The sequence below is a fragment of the Rhipicephalus microplus genome, unplaced genomic scaffold (assembly GCF_043290135.1).
Source record: "Rhipicephalus microplus isolate Deutch F79 unplaced genomic scaffold, USDA_Rmic scaffold_13, whole genome shotgun sequence".
Taxonomy (NCBI): domain Eukaryota; kingdom Metazoa; phylum Arthropoda; class Arachnida; order Ixodida; family Ixodidae; genus Rhipicephalus; species Rhipicephalus microplus.
In genome coordinates, this window is record NW_027464586.1 from 21,788,564 (window position 1) to 21,805,736 (window position 17,173).

Consider the following 17,173-nt stretch of genomic DNA (forward strand, 5'->3'; position numbering starts at 1 on the left):
AAGGTTGTAGTTTGAATTAATGATCGAGACTAGAGAATATTGGATTGGCAGGTTCAATAAGTGTAGACAGTGGTGAATGATTATGATAGAGATTGTGGAAGAGAGAAGTGAGAACAGTCTACGTGTCTGTAAGGACGTTAACTTTAGAGATATTTCTATTTCATTCATGCTAGAAGTTTGCGAGTATTTCTTTGTTATGGATCAGGCACTTTTCTTTAGAAGGGAATCTATTTATGAGGTAAGCCTGGTGAGGGCTCCATATTTAGGAAGCATAATCAAGTCTATAGTGGACTAGTGTATTGTAAGCTAAAAGTCAAGTAGCAGAATTGGCAAAGTGGAAGTTTCGTCTGATGAATCCAAGTGTCTTATACGTGCTGTTAGTGATAGTGTCAATATGTAGCTTCTATGATGAGTCACTCGTTAAATGAACTCCTAGATACTTAAAATTGAATTCATTCTCAACATGTTTTTTATTCAATTTTCAATGAGGAGTTCACTTCAATAATTCAAAATACATAGTTCACAGTTAAAAGTATGCAGACGAGTTATTGTGTTTGCTTTTGTAGTAAATGTAAGAAGCTTTGTTTTTTTTTTTCAAGTTGACTTCCACCTACCAGTCCTGGCACCACTTAACATATTATTACGACGTGTATGTGCCGTAACAATCAGGCGTAACAATATTAAGATCCCACTGCAGGTTGTCAGCATCTTCACTCTTATTCACTCTTCTATATATTGTGCAGTCATCGGCAAAGAACCTTACTGTGGAAGTAATAAAATTAGCTATATCAATAATGTAAATTAGAACTAGAATCAGTCTCAGCACAGATCACTGAGGCACTCCCCTTTTCACGTGCGTTAATGGGGAGTGTTTGTCTTTGACTACAATGGATTGGCACCGGTTGGTTAAAAATTTTGATGACGCGGCATGTGACGTGGAGAGGAGTTTTCCGTCTTTTGCTATTGATATTAGGGCCTTGGAGCCTTGATTTGGACTCTCAACTTTCTAAAATTTTTTGCTATTGCTTCTTAACATGTTAGAGATATCATAGTTATAAAATTTGTCTTTTGCTGTTTCGATTTTCGTTCCGCATATCTGCGCGTGTTCACGGTAACGCTTCCAGTCATCCTCCGATGTCGTCAATTTCGCTCGCGAGTATAATCATTTCTTTTTGTTTATGCAGCATTTTACTTGAGACTTCAACCATGTGCTTTGTGTTGATGCAGCTATGGTGACTTTCGGAACATATTTTCCTCTTTGTGAGGTAAGTTTATCATGGAGGCGGAAATGTTGTAGGCCCGTGCACTCAGATTTGGGTGCACGTTAAAGAACCCCAGGTGGTCAAAATTTCTGGAGTCCTCCACTACGGCGTCTCTCATAATCATATGGTGGTTTTGGGACGTTAAACCCCTCAAACCTAGGTAAGTTTATCGCAAATAAGTGTCCAGTTTTTGTTCGCATCTCGGTCACTAAAAGAGTTTAGAAAATCAGTAGAAAAGGAAAAGAGTTGGCTTGATATCGTGTTAATATTTGCTCGCCCATAGTTGAAGATGTTTTTTTTTTGTATGACGTGCTTTTTTTTCTGACTAGTTGAAATTCGCAGTGTAACATTTTGTGATCGCTGACACCTTCTAATACATTAACACAAATACTGCTTGGATCAGTAGTCAGCTTGAGATCTAAAATCTATTCGCCATACGTGTGCACAGGAACCATTTGGCCTAAGCAAAACAAGCAAAGCCCACCAAGAAAACTTTGACACTCTCGTTTTTTTTTGTGCTATTGAAACTCATGCATTCTTGCCAGTCAATCTTGGAATAATTAAAATCACTTGCCAAAATAATTGGTGACAATAGCAATCGGTTCTGCACTTTGTCAATAATAACATTCTTCGAAGTAAACATGCTATGCGTCCGCACAAGGATTATTCAAAAAAATGTGCTGTGGGATGTTACAATGACAAACGCGTGAAAGAACTGATCGCTATTGCTGGGTAAGCCACTCTTAAACATTTTCGATGAACCAGCATCGAAAAGAAGTTCATGACTTCCGTGTTTTCTGGCGGCAAGGGTTAACCCTGTGTGGCTATCCATCCTTCCTCCGCCACTCCCTGATCGCCCTCAGAAAAGAGGGCGCACCGATGAAGTCTTCCAGTTTTATGGTCACCAGAGAGTATCCTTTCCCCGATTTCACGTTGTCCACGCTGACACACCCGGCAAACCAGTGAGAACAATTTCACCTTTTCTTGTTTCGAAGTCTTTGACAGAAATCTTTGGCCCAGGATATAAAGCTTCGAGAATGGCAAGTGGTGACCTCCTGTTGGAGCTCCGCGACCAGAAACAATATGAAAAATTGCCTAACCTAAAGAAATTTGCAGATACCAAATTAATAGTAACCCCACACCGAACCATGAACACCACGCGTGGCGTTGTCTCAGATGATGACCTGTTAGGGCTGACGGAGGCTGAACTCCTGGAGGGTTTTAGCGAACAGAATGTCATCAATGTGAAACGAATTAGGATGAGGCGCGATGGCAAAGAAATCCAGACTAAGCACTTAATACTTACTTTCAATTCAAGTGTACTGCCCGACTCCGTTGAGGCAGGGTACATCAAGCTTCGAGTGAGGCCATATATACCGAACCCTCTCAGATGTTTTAAATGCCAGCGGTTCGGCCACAGTTCTCAGAACTGCCGAGGCCGCCTAACTTGTGCGAAATGCAGTGCTGATGAACACACATCTGATGCTTGTGAAAACTCTCCTCACTGTGTGAACTGTAACGGGGAGCATGCCGCATACTCACGGTCATGCCCCAGCTGGAAAAAAGAAAAGGAAATTGTCACGATTAAAGTAAAACAAAACATTTCATTTAGGGAGGCACGAAGGCAGGTGTCCTACCTGCCAGAAACCAGCTTTGCCGAAGTGGCGCGTCAGGGGGCAGCGCCACGACGGCCCCCGGCGCCTGCCTGGCACACGTGTAGTGAGCCAGCGGTGACGCCATCCGCCCCCACGGCGGTTGCAGCCAGTGCTGCTCCGCCATCGAAGAAGGACCCACCAACCTCCGGGCTGGGGGCCGCGAAGGCCTTGTCTTCAGAGGCGAGGCCCTCAAAAAAACCGCAGCGCTCGCAAGAGCGCTTGTCCAGTGCCTCGCCAGAGGCAATGGACACAACTTCGAGCGTGAGGGCGCAGCAAGCGCCTAAGGATCGGCGCGACTCCGTCGACCGATCCAAAAAAGAAAAATCTCGTGTCACGGCCCCTGGAAAGGGTCCGTGAGCTAATTTTCTATCCTTGAGCACACAGCACAAAACACATCTAAAATGGACACGCAGATTTTACAGTGGAATGTGAGAGGACTTCTCCATAACCTCGATGATATTAGAGAACTCCTTAATAAACATACTCCAAAGGTGCTGTGTGTTCAGGAAACACATCTTAAGTCCACACAAACAAATTTTCTAAAGCAATATGCTATCTTCCGCAAAGACCGTGACGACGCTGCCGCCTCGTCGGGCAGTGTCGCTATAATAGTTGATAAAGGTGTTGCCTGTAAGCAATTAAACCTCCGAACTTCTCTTGAGGCAGTTGCTGTCCGAGCAGTGCTGTTCGGGAAGCTACTAACAATTACTTCTATTTACATTCCTCCGTGCTATCAACTTTCAAAGACAGAATTTCAAAGCTTCATTGATGAACTTCCTCCGCCATATATAGTTGTTGGTGATCTAAATGCACATAATCCTTTATGGGGCGACTCCCGTTTGGATGCACGAGGACGCCTAATAGAACACTTTCTGTTTTCGTCAGGTGCATGTTTACTTAACAAAAAAGAATCAACATATTATAGCACTACGCACAACACATACTCTTCTATAGACCTGAGTATTGTCTCGAGTACACTAATCCCTTATCTGGAGTGGTCTGTTCTCAAGAACCCCTTTGGGAGTGACCACTTCCCGATAATGTTAAAGTTAACAAAAGAAGATACATGCTCGCCCGACTTTCCTCGCTGGAACACCAAGTCAGCCAACTGGGAACTGTTTCGAGAAATTACATTTTTAGACGGAGATGAGATTGCTGATTTTAATATAGACGATGCTGTAGCATTCCTAACAGGTTTTATTATTGACGCTGCAGTGAAATGTATCAAGCAAACCAACGGAATGACCAATAAACGTCGCATTCCATGGTGGAACGACGATTGTCGGAAAGCGCGCAATAGACAAAATAAAGCTTGGAGACTACTCCGAAATTACCCAACAGCTGAAAACCTCAACAATTTCAAACAGGCTAAGTCCCAAGCCAGAAGAACGCGTCGTCTTGCAAAGAAAGAAAGTTGGAATAGGTACATCTCCGGTATAAATTCTTACTCCGACGAAACGAAGGTTTGGAATAGGGTAAACAAGTTAATGGGTCGGGAGACACACCCCCTACCTTTGGTAAATAGCCGAGGGGAGAGCCTGGAGGAGCAGGCGAACTGCCTAGGCGAACACTTTGAATACGTCTCAAGTGCATCAAACTATACAGAAACGTTCTTAAAATTCAAAGAACGCGAAGAGCGACAGCCCCTTAAATGTAAACGTCCATCCAGTGAGTCTTACAACTGCCCATTTACATTAGCTGAACTTAAGGCATCTCTTGCGTGCTGCAACAACTCAGCGCCAGGTGTTGATCGTATAACATACGAAATGGTCAAGTACCTTCACCCCGAAGCACTAAAAACACTCCTAACTCTCTTCAATAACATGTGGGCAGCTGGGTATATTCCATTGTCATGGAAAGAAGCTATAGTCATCCCAGTACTTAAACAAGGCAAAGATCCGTCTTTGGCCGCCAGCTACAGGCCAATAGCGCTAACAAGCTGTCTATGCAAACTATATGAGAAAATGATAAACCGGCGCTTAATCCACTTTTTAGAAAGTAACAGTATACTAGACCCCCTTCAGTGTGGTTTCAGAGAGGGGAGGTCGACAACAGACCACCTTGTTCGCATAGAGACATACCTCAGAGATGCATTTATTCATAGGCAGTTTGTACTTTCGGTATTCCTAGACTTAGAGAAGGCGTATGACACCACATGGCGATTTGGGATTCTCCGCGATCTTGTCACCATGGGCATCCGTGGGAACATGCTAAACACAATTAAAAGTTACCTGTCTAACCGAACCTTTCGCGTAAAAGTGGGAAATGCTCTCTCTAGAGCTTTTACCCAAGAGACTGTTGTTCCGCAAGGGGGTGTGCTTAGTTGCACACTCTTTATTGTAAAAATGAACTCCCTGCAGTCAGTCATTCCAAGTGCGATGTTTTATTCCGTGTATGTTGATGATGTGCAGATGAGTTTAAAATCATGCAATATGTCTGTCTGCGAACGACAAGTGCAGCTTGGAATGAATAAATTCTCTAAATGGGCGGATGAAAACGGTTTTAAAATAAACACGAAGAAAAGTACTTGCATACTTTTCTCCAACAAACGAGGGGTAATGCCAAAACCAAATGTTGCGATCAAGGGAGACCAACTCTCTGTGAGCAGCGAGCATAAATTCCTGGGAACCACTTTAGATTCTAAACTTACGTTTATTCCCCATATTAAATATGTCAAAATGAAATGTTTGAAAGCGATGAACGTCCTAAAACTCTTGTCACGTACAACATGGGGTAGTGATCGAAAGTGCCTCTTGAAGTTATACAAAAGCCTTGTCGGGTCGCGCCTTGATTATGCCTCTATAATTTATCATTCCGCAATGCCAAGTGCATTAAAAATCCTAGACCCCGTTCACCATCTGGGTATCCGACTTGCAACCGGTGCTTTCAGGACAAGCCCGATCCAGAGCCTCTATGTAGAGTCGAATCAGTGGTCACTTCACCTGCAGCGATCCTATAGCAGTTTCACATATTTTATAAAGGTACGTGCAAACATCAAGCATCCATCTTATTCAACTATAAACGATATGACCGCTGCCACCCTCTTCCATAATCGACCTACAGTGAGAAAGCCGTTCTCCTTGCGTGTGAGAAACTTATGTGAGGAAATGGGTGTTCCGCTGCTGGAACTCTGTCCTACGCCCACAGGGATACTTTTACCGCCGTGGCAGTGGCAGCTTATACACTGTGACACCTCATTTGTTGAGATCACTAAACACGCACGAGAAGCACATATTAAAATGCATTTCCGAGAACTCCAGTCCAACTACTCATGCGCAGAGTTTTATACTGACGCTTCTAAGTCGCATGCAGGGGTGGCTTATGCAGCCGTCGGACCATCCTTTTCGGAATCCGGCATGCTGCACCCAGAAACTAGTATATTTACGGCTGAGGGTTATGCACTATTGTCCGCTGTGAAGCATATACGGAAATCAAACATACAAAAATCAATTATATTCACAGACTCGTTAAGCGTCGTAAATGCATTAAGATTCCTTTTCAGATTCAGAAATCCGATAATAATTGAGCTATATTCCGTTCTGTGTACAGCGTATATGTCCAACCAGCATATTACTATTTGCTGGGTACCTGGCCATAGAAGTATTGAGGGCAATGTGTTAGCTGACCAAATGGCCACGTCAATTATAATGCGCGCTATTAACCCCACTGCTACTGTCCCTGCAACAAATCTAAAACCCTTTCTACGAAAGAAACTGCGAAACCGCTGGCAACGCTTGTGGGACACAGAAATAAATAATAAGCTTCATTTGATTAAGCCGCGGTTGGGTTACTGGCCCTCCGCTACAAGAACACGGCGAACTGATGTCCTATTCTGTCGCCTCAGAATAGGACACACTTATGGTACTCATAACTTTCTTCTGACTGGCGATGAACCTCCTACTTGTGGTAGATGTGGTGACAGGCTAACCGTCCTCCACGTCCTCCTGGAGTGTGCGGAAGCTGAAAGGGAGAGAAAGAAATATTTTGCTTTAGCATACCGCTATAATCTTCCTTTACATCCGATTATGTTTCTCGGTGAAGAGCCGCTTTTTAATACAAAATCAGTTTTAAGCTCCTTAAAGAATGTAGTACTGAATGTGTTTAGTCCAACATTGAATGTTTTTAGCCCAACAGGTTCATAGCACATCCTCTGTTCAGAGGATGCTGCTGTGATAGCAGATTTCAATGAGCCCAGGCCTCCATGCTCTTGTTTTAAGGGCTCTGTCGAGGCACTGGTGCTCCATGCCAAGTTTTTATTTGACATACTTATCACTTTTAAATTATTTTATGTCTCCATAGCTCACATCATTTGTCATTGCCATAATTTTACCATATGTATATTTTTACACACCTACAGCGACTGTTTTTTAGGCCCATTTACAGCCACGTCACATTTGTTTTATCTACACTGCACATCCCACAATTCATTATCATCGCTCTGGCGCTCTTTGGCCATATCTGGCCCTTGCGCCAATAAACACCACTAATCAGGAAAAGAAGTTCATGATGGTGTCTTACAGCTGTGGGTAATTTCTTGCGACGGTGAAACAGGAAAAAAAAAAGACTTATTAGAACTTTTTGTGCCTTCCTTAGCAAATCAGGGTGACAGCTTGTCAGCACATCGTTTTTTCTCCTTTGCACGATGACCAACAGTGCACGCATCATCAAAAGCAAGAGCAACTGCGGTAGGCACAAGGACTTTTGCCTACCGCATGAAACTAAACGCTCAACGTCAGCGCCACCGCATTTTCGTGATCTATTTCTGTTAAAGTTCGTCTAGGTTGTCTGTGGCTGCTGGATGGATTTGGTAAGCGCCACATGGTCAGCATGTCAGGAGACATTCTGACCTACGAAAAAAAAAAAAATATATATATATATATATATGATCATGCAAAAAATAACTCTACCTTTTCAGTGTCCAAACAAAGAGGTGTGACCAGCGCGCCCAACAATTTTCAACAAGTGCACCTTGAACCCATACATGAGTGGTGCCTTAATTGAAACTTTCGACAATGACTGTTTTATAATGCTGTGTTGATGATATAGTTACGTATCACTTCCTCAGTCCCAAGATGAAACATTTGGCTCGGTTTTTTTTACAGGTCTTCATTTTGCTCTTTAGTATACAAAGAAACTGGAAAATTAAAGTATTCGCTATGAACAACAAAGAAAACTTGCAGAGATTGTCTGTCCTCAATTGGGCCCTGTAAGTCTTAAGAGGTGTGGAGGTCCACAAAGCAGTTTCGGTTCTGGGGGCAAAGGAAAACGTTTCACTCTTGATTTACCTCCACACCCTGGATCTCCTATGCCCTTCAAAAGTCAGATGTTTGAGGAAGGGCCTGGTCTTGTCATGTCTGATATCATTGGGGGGCAACGAAGTGATTCCTGTTTTTCAGCTGGCCAGTTGGTGTTCTTTAGTATTTTTCTGCGCTTCCTTCTCTTTGACGCGGAATTGGCGGACTGAACTGAGCGTCTTGCTGTGTCCATCAATTAGAGCTTGTCAGGGATGTGGGTTTAAAAGACAATTGCCTGCTCACACGTATCTCATACTGAGTGCTGCCAATACAGCATGCCATATCTAAGAAGAATTTGCACAGTTAATTTTTGTGTCCGTAGCACAATACGAATGTGCAACACAAACCGATCGACCCCCTCTCTTAAACTAGTGCTTTGCATGCTGTCTGCCTGACGAAGCTTCTTTTTCATTCTTTGACCGCCTGACACTATAAAAAAACTAAATGCAGTCGACAGCAGGAAGACCTATTTCCACTTGATGGTGTGAACTGTGTCTTGCTGTGCTGCAGCGATTGTGAGCAGACTGTTATCTTGATTCCAGTCTGCTCACTTTTTCCGAGTTTGTTGAAGCTTCTTCAAAGAGGAACATATTCAATAGAGAACTTCTTCAATATTTCTCCGCTAAGCCCAAATGCCTGCTTTCGTTTGAGCTAGTTGGTGCATTCTTGAACACACATTTGGGTTGCGCAAAAAAACACGGAGAGGAGCACGCAGGAAGTTCTTGTGTACTCTAATTCATCCGTGTTTTTTCACGCAGCCCAAATAACTGCTGTGGTGCCTCTGTAGACAGTCAGGTTAAGCACCAAGTCTCGTGGTGATGCCTAGCCTGATAGAGTTGGTGTTTGACGCTGCACACGATAGTGCCTTGGAAAGAGGGTTCCAGAACGCACACACATGTGAAAGATTCAATGACCTTCCTCGGTTATGTCTGGCTTCTTGACAAATTGCAGGTAGTCCTGCAGCTCAAAAAGCCTTGCATTCGCAATTAAGTCCATGGGCTGCACGTTGAACACTGTCATGAATCTGAGTGTGCCCATAGCAATGTGAATGCCAGCAAAAATCCTCAGTCTTGTGGAATTTGTTTCAACAGACTTGTCTCTTGCACAGAATAAGGATTCATCTTGTATGCACACTCCTCACAGAAATCCTGCATAAAATATTTCAAAAAATAGTTCACAGGAGCACTTGGCTGACTGGTAGGCCTCGCTACTTCATCTTCAATAAAGATGCCAGCAAACCTGATGAAACAGATGAGGCAAAAAGTTATCGCACAGCTCGCAACAACCGATCTGTGTGTTGGGCTTGTTTGGTGCAAGCAGTGAACTGTTTTTATTCTCTGCATGGAACCAGACTAAGCCTGTCCTCGTTTAAGGGCCAGCCAAGAAAATTGTACTGCTCTTGGAATAGTTATCCTCATTGATTGCTGAACGATTCTGGTCCTGTACATCTCTTTGCAGGCAAGTAATTTGCTACAACTTGGTTGTCATTTCTCTAGGTCAAACCGTTGCTAATGTCATTGCAAATAAAATTGCCATCTAAAAGATCGGTATTGCACTCTGACAGAAGGGCTTGTATTTTTTCATGTGGCACATACTTTCCTGAAAGTGATTGTCTTTATAATCCAGTCAGCGATTTTCGGTTCGCTAGTGTAACTCATAGAGTACCATATACAGTGGGCTCCCAATAAACGAAACTCACTTAAACGAAAATGCCTCATTAACAGAACTAAACCGGCTCATATAGCTGGATTTCTATGGGTTGCGCAGTAAAATTCATCGCTTAATCGAAACACTATTTATTGGTCAACTACGGTTAAACGGCACCAACACTAAACGCAACACAGAATTGACCATAACAAAAGTAGTCTCACAACCATGGAATAGTCTCACACAAAAGTAGTCTCACAACTACGGAACGCCATAGCCAGACAAGTTAATCCAGTAGCTATGCTGGCTTGCGCCACAGCTAGAGGTGTGCGCCGAAACGTCGGCGTGCCGCCGCCGACAGTTTTCGCTACGCCGCTGACGACAGCTAATCGGCGCGCCGCCACCCCCGCGGGTGTGTTGTTTGGGCGCGCCGATTCAATTTTCTTTAGTAAAGCTGGTTTTTATTGGCAGTTTATTATGTCACCAGTAAATTATCCACCATTTCTTGATTCTGCTCTCTAGTAAACGTATCCCAATCAATTTGCCTGCCAGTTACAGTTAAATAACTGGATCAGAAAAAACGCCAGGCCTGTGCGGAAGACGCACGACAGTCACAGCGGGAGCTAGAAGAGCGGCCTTTCAGAGCCTTTTCTAAACACTCATTGCGTAACTGCTGCACTTGCTTGAAATCCACTACAGCATTAATAATAAAAATTTTAGGGTAGTAGGCTAGCATTCGGTCTGCTACCTTTCGTCATTTTTCTGAGAAGCGTGGTATCCGCTAAACACTTGCAAGGAATTTTGTGCCAATTGTTCATGCAGTGACTGACGACGATGAGGAATTATGCCTGAAGTGAGCATGCGCCACAGCTAATGGCTGAACAAGAACAATTTTTTGTAATGGGTCGGAGCATTGGACGACCCGCATGCTATGCTATTCGCATTGTGCGACTGGTTAATTGTTCTTTCACTGTTTGCCAACAAGTCCCAAGCACTGGTGTGGCTCAGTGGTAGAATATTGGGCAGGCACCCAGCGGACCTGGGTTCGAGCCCCACTGTGTCACTAATGCAGATAAAACACTAAGTACGTAATGTCTTGTGTTTCCTCCGCATTGTCATGCACTCGTCGATGATCAAATCGAGTAATCTGCGCCTTACTTCACCCGTGTCCTATCTTCGACTAAATTCGACTAACTAAATCTAGATGCCGATTTTTCTCAACTGTGTTTAAAACAGTATCACTAACGCAGCTTGATGTGCTAGTTGCTTCGTGATATTCAGAAGAGAAATCCAATGAAAGACACGAAGACAACAAAAAAGAACCACAAAGAGCAAGCATTGGACTTCAAACACAATGTTTATTGCAGAAACCCCAGCCACACACAATCCAGCAAGGCGTGCATAAATTATGCTATTTGGGTCATTTGACAATTGTGCACCTAACAGTGTATAGGTGTTACAAACCGCAAATTTTCATGAAACACTACAATATCGACGCCACCGTCAATATTGTAGTGTATGTAGCAACGCGAATTCTTCATATGTAAGGAAAACTGATGGATGATTTAAACATGACGTTTTGCTATGTTTTGTTTTATTTTGAAGACTTTAAATACTTTGCGTTCAAGCTTATTTTTAATTTCTTTGCCAATGACACTTATTGATTTGAAATCGGAGACGTACAGCCATTGCAGTGCAGTGGTGAGTTTTCACCAGGACCTGTAGGGAGTTCTTGTAGTCTGTCATTGAAGCTGACTGGTTCTTCCGACCTTTGTAGACACGGCCACGTGACAAGGAAATTTCGCATCTCGTACGTCTGTGCTGCAAAGGCTGTAGGTGTGTGCCCCTGATTTCAAATCGGGGTGTCATAAAAATGGAATTGAAAAATAACATTCAATATGAAAGTTGCGAAGCCTATCAATATAACGAAAAAGGCAACGTGACATATGTGATGTGTACCCTCAGCTTTTAGTCAACGGGCGCACATGGCATTGATATTTTGGCTTTGTGGAAATGCGCTTTTTGCGACACACTGACAGGCTTAATTCTTGCCTTTGTATTGTTAAATGTGCAACATACTAGGATCAGATAGGCTTTTTATGCATGCGCTGATGATTCATGTGTGTGGGGGCTTTCTTTAATAAATATTTAGTTTTTAGTCCAGCACTTGTCCTGTCTGGTTCCTTTGCTGTTTTAGTGCTTTTGGATGGTTTTCATAAATTATAGTTCGCTAAAGATTTTATCGTCATGCGAGTGATGTAACTGCCGTTTTCACACACATCCTCTTCTCCTCATAACTTCCCATCATGCGCATATATGAATTGATTCATCAACACAGCGCGTTTTGTTTCACGTGTTCATGTTATCATTCAACCACAAACTATACAGACCGATCGACCTCCTTTCAGCATGTTGTACGAAATATTCAGAAAGATAATCTGAATTGTGCATAGTGTTTTACCGTAGATCATCGTTATGTAAGTAATCGAAGAATTGATAAAACTGCCAAATAAAAAAAGAACCCTCTATATGACAGATTACGAAACGGCATTAAACTCTCAAGAGGTATATCAGCGCTTCTAGAAGTGTTGTGCCCAGTCGTTCTGGCACAGGACATTCGCAAAGACGGGGTCGAGGCAGCTTGAAGATACTAAATTTTCTTTAGTAGAAGAAAACTTGACGTTTATTTAGAATAATTACGGGATAAGCATTTTGCCACATGATGGACATATCGTGAAACCAGATGAACATATGTCCACTGAGCCCACGCCCCCCTGCAGGTCGACATTTTTTACTAGGAATCGTCACCACAGTTTAATCTGACCCTTTTTTGATGTGAGAAGGGCTGGTGCTTAGGTCTCACGCTCGTGAAATGGAGCAAAAACAGGACCGCCACTCGCCCCGCTCAATTATCGAGGCTGGTCATCAACCGCCATGACACCGCTCTCCTCAAGCAGGGTGGTGTGGCCGGGAAGGCACGAACTCTTGCCTTGTCGGGCTGCATAGGGGCTCACTTCCCATGTCAGGAGCACATATTTGGACGGCCATCAGCAGGCCCACAGCCCTCCGGCGACCTGTTTCTTGTATTAGGAGGAAAAGGAAAGGGGTCATCAGTTTCTCCGTGACTCGGCGCTGGACCGACCCAACGTGTTCCACGGACAAGTAAATGTGTGCGATTACATAGCTACTCTACTTCAAGAAAAAGAAAAGGAAAAAAAGCTGCAAAATTTTTTTTTACACTGGCAATGTAATTTACTGTTTTGTGATCCCTGCCCCCCCCCCCCCCTGCAGCATCCCCCTCTTTTTTTGTTTGTTTGGAAGGATTCTTAGTAGAAGAAAACTGCATTTTCAGGGGGTCACGGGGTCACGCATACCTACAATTGCGGAGGGAATTAGGTGGCACTTGAACAGCCTTCATTGAAAAGCTGCAGCGTTTGAGTCATCCCTTGTAAGGCCGCAAGGTTGAGTTGAAACGAAAAGGAAGTTAAAAAAGAAACAGATAGAACTTCAGGTATGCGCGAAAGTTTTTACAGTAGACAAGCGGTAGTACACGATTTCTCATAGCATGAAAAAAAAGTTACCGAATTCACGGCAGCACGCAATGCTTTCGCGATTTTGTGAGATCATCAAATCTGGAAATCAAGGAGCAGGTACAACTGGCCATGTATACCATTAACCGAATTACTCGCAAACGTGAAGAAAGAAGTGCACATTTAAGGCCTCAGTATTTTGTTAGATGTCATTCGTATCGTATACCGTTTTCTTGTATGAGGATGAAGAAATGGACAGGTATTTTAGCCATTCTTTGTTTTGTGGTAGAGTGTGCATAGGGCAGGCGGGACGCTCAAAGAACCTGAAATGTCCATCACATCATTGTGAGGAGACTCGCCTGCTCGACTGCAGAGAGTTCAGTTGCTCGCCAGTTTTTAACGATACCGAGTAATTAAATAAATGTGAGAGGGAACTGACGAAAGCATATATCAAATGCCTCGATATGCGATAAAGAACTGACTGAAGTATACAAAATTCACAAAAAAACAAACAAACATAGTCCTGATCGTGTACCTCCCATTGCGTTATCACGAAACGACGCTGATCATCTTTTCAGAGAAATGTAATTTGGAATGTATCGTGCCCTGGGTTAAATGTTTCTGGTTTTTATGGTGTATGGGCACATGTTGGTTATTTATGCAATTGTCTCATTCGCAGTATTTTAATCTGTACTAGCTGCATCACGTGTAGCACATGTTCGTCTTGGTTTTCTTTTCGAAGTGTGGCAGCTTGGGCTAGTTGGTATGACATGGTGATAGTTATAGCGCGAGAACAGAACGACGCAGAGACAGAGACTTTAGCGCTCGTGTCCTTCTTGTCTCTACATCGTCGTTCTGTTCTCGCGATATAATTATCGTCATTTCTTTTCGAACCGTGATGCTTCATTAAAAGTACTGACGACCAAGCTTGCATGTTGAATCTTGTTGTGTGCATGCGTCCTTCAAGGCTGGGTTCGTCATTCTTTCAAATGATATGCCAGCAGGTTATCATCATAAATCTTGTGAGACATGCAAAGACAAAAAAAAAACAGCATATCCACGGAGTGAATGATGATTGGTGGGGCGAAGCGTTCGTCAGTCTGTGCTTTCTTCTGCCCATTCGTTCTTGCTTCCGTTTGTCCGTGCGTCCGTCCATCCGTGTGACCGCCGGTGCATCGGTCCGTCCGTGCATCCCTTCATGCATCAGTACGTCCGTTCCGTCTGTCCGTTTGTGCAGCCATCTCTCTGTCTGTCCATGCGTCTGCCCCTTTGTCTGTGCGGCCATCAGTCCGTCCATCTGTACGTCCGTCCGTCTATCTACTGAACCCTCCCATGTACAGCCATCCCACATATATTGATCCATGTCTTCATTATATAGAAGTGCCCCCATTTCGGCGGACATATTAAGGACCTCTCTTTCGGGTATGTGGCATGGGTGGCTACATACACCATCAGAGGACAGACAGACCCACACCTCAAAAAGTTCCGCCCCCCCCCCCCCCAAAAAAAATGCTGCACATGTGGGGAAGCAACAAATACATTCAACATACGTACCATGGTGACATGGTACGTTCTGATGCATTTTTGATTCCAGCCGCGGTAATCGCTATTTGACGAATGCTAAACGGGTGGTCAAAACGTCCCTGAAAATTAATAATGTACTGTACACGACTTGAAATAAGTAGCCCCCCTCGCACCATTTCCCCCCCCCATTTTCATTGTGCATGCTCAAAAACAAACATTTACGAAACGTTTGTCTATTCTCTTCTAGTAATCTCATATGTTGTATTTTGCAGTTAGTGCTAAAAGCTCTGAATTTCAGCCAATTGAGCAAAAAAAAGACGCAGTAAACCGGTTTTCGAACTTGTGGTTTCGGTTTCCACGGCAACGGAGACAAAAAGGGGCCGTGCACCGCTCAAAATGAGCCCCACGCCGCCGCCGGTCGAAACGGCCTCGGCCCACACCTCTAGCCACAGAAGGCGGCAGCAGAAGCTGTTAGCTGCGTTAGGCCTACTTGCGTATCTACACATGGATATTTCGGCACGATGAAGAGCACAAAGAAGCGGCCCCATCTGGCACTCTCGCTTGAAAACAAGCTCGAAATTCTTAAGGAGCTCGGTCGAAGCGGCCTGACAAAGACAAAGGTGGTGAATAAGTTCAACATCTCGAAGTTGACGCTGTCACAGATCCTGAAGAATAAAGAGACAATCGAAGGAGCTGTCAAAAATGGAACCTTCACCTCTAAGCGGATACGAATGTGGACGACGCCTTATAAAGAACTTGGAAAAAGTTTTTTTCGTTTGGTTCAAACGTGCGTGGAGTTCGAATTTTCCGATAAGCGGACCCATTCTGGACCAGAAGGCGCGAGAGATTGCCCTGTGTATGGGTGTTGAGAACTTTGCCTTAAGCGACGGATGGCTCAGTCGCTTCAAGAAATGCCATGGCCTTGTTTTCAAGGCAATCTCAGGTGAGAGTGCTGCAGGGAATAGAGACATTTGCACCGACTGGCAACAGGGGTGCCTTCAGGAAATTTCGAAAAGCCGCGAGAAGTCTTCAACATCAATGAGATGGGCCTTCTTTATAAGGTGTTCCGTCAAAGACTCTCGCCTTCAAAGGCGAAGCCTGTAGTGCTGGAAAACGCAGTAAAGATCGAGTTACTGTGCTGGTGGGTGCTAACATGGCAGGTGGTGAGAGGTTGAAGCTTTTAGTTTTAGGAAAGTCGAAGCACCCACATTGTTGCAAGGGTGTTCGACACCTTCCCGTTACGTACAAGGCTAACGGAAGAGCCTGGGCTACTATGGCAATTTTCGAAAACTGGCTACGGGAGCAAGATGCAAGATTTACAAGGCAAGGCGGGAAGGTTGTCTTGATCGTGGATAATTGTCCTGCCCATCGTCAGGTTGATGGACTCAAGTCCATCAGTCTCGAGTTCTTGCCAGCCAATATCACTGCAGTGATCCAGCCAATAGATCAAGGGGTAATACAGAACATAAAAGTTCATTACCGGAGACAGCTGCTCCAGCGAATGCCGCTTTGTGCTGACACTGACAAGTACTACAATGTAGATTTGTTGGCTGCTATTCACATTTTGGCCCACGCCTGGGAGCAAGTACAGACAACAACCATACAGAGGTGCTTCCACCATGCGGGCTTTCAAGCTCAAGAACTAGTACATGAAGAGGAAAGCCTGGCTGATGCTGATGCTGATGCAGTATTTGATCAGGTTGTGCCTTCTACCCCTTTCACACGACAGGACTATGAGACGATTGATGAAAGTGTTCAAGCCTGTTGCCAGGAGATGCTTGAGGAACTGATTGCTGAAGTGCAAGCTGACAATCAACCTTTCTCCAGCGATGAGTGTGATGACATCATTGCCAGTGCAGAGGTGCCACCGGACAGTGCAGCTAAGGAGGCTGTTGAACTTTTGCAGCGATATTTTGAGCATGAGAGTTGTCCTGACTTTCTGTCTAGCTTGTCAAGCATGGGTGCTTACTTTGTTAAGAAGCAGCTCAAGCATGCCAAGCGAACCACACTTCACTCATTTTTTGCCCCTACTCATCCTGATAAGTAAGCTAGGGTTGGTGCAAACGAAATAAAGTTTTTGCTTCATGAAATATGTGTACGTTGCTTAAATGAAACTTCTGATAAATGTAACAGTTTTCTGGATCCCCTTCGAGTTCTGTTTAAGAGGAGTCTGTTGTAGCCTTGAGGGACGAGCAGAGCCAGAGTGGCCGTGAACGAAGAACAGTAAGAAGGTTTATAACTGCATGAATACGGAGTACAAA

At 44.0% G+C, this 17,173-nt stretch overlaps 1 protein-coding gene across 2 annotated transcripts in view; it reads left to right on the forward strand.

Annotated features, from left to right (window-relative positions):
- The window catches only part of LOC119162992 (carboxypeptidase M-like), a 1,476,599-nt gene that overhangs the window by 23,662 nt on the left and 1,435,764 nt on the right, over positions 1-17,173 (forward strand). The window lies entirely within an intron of this gene.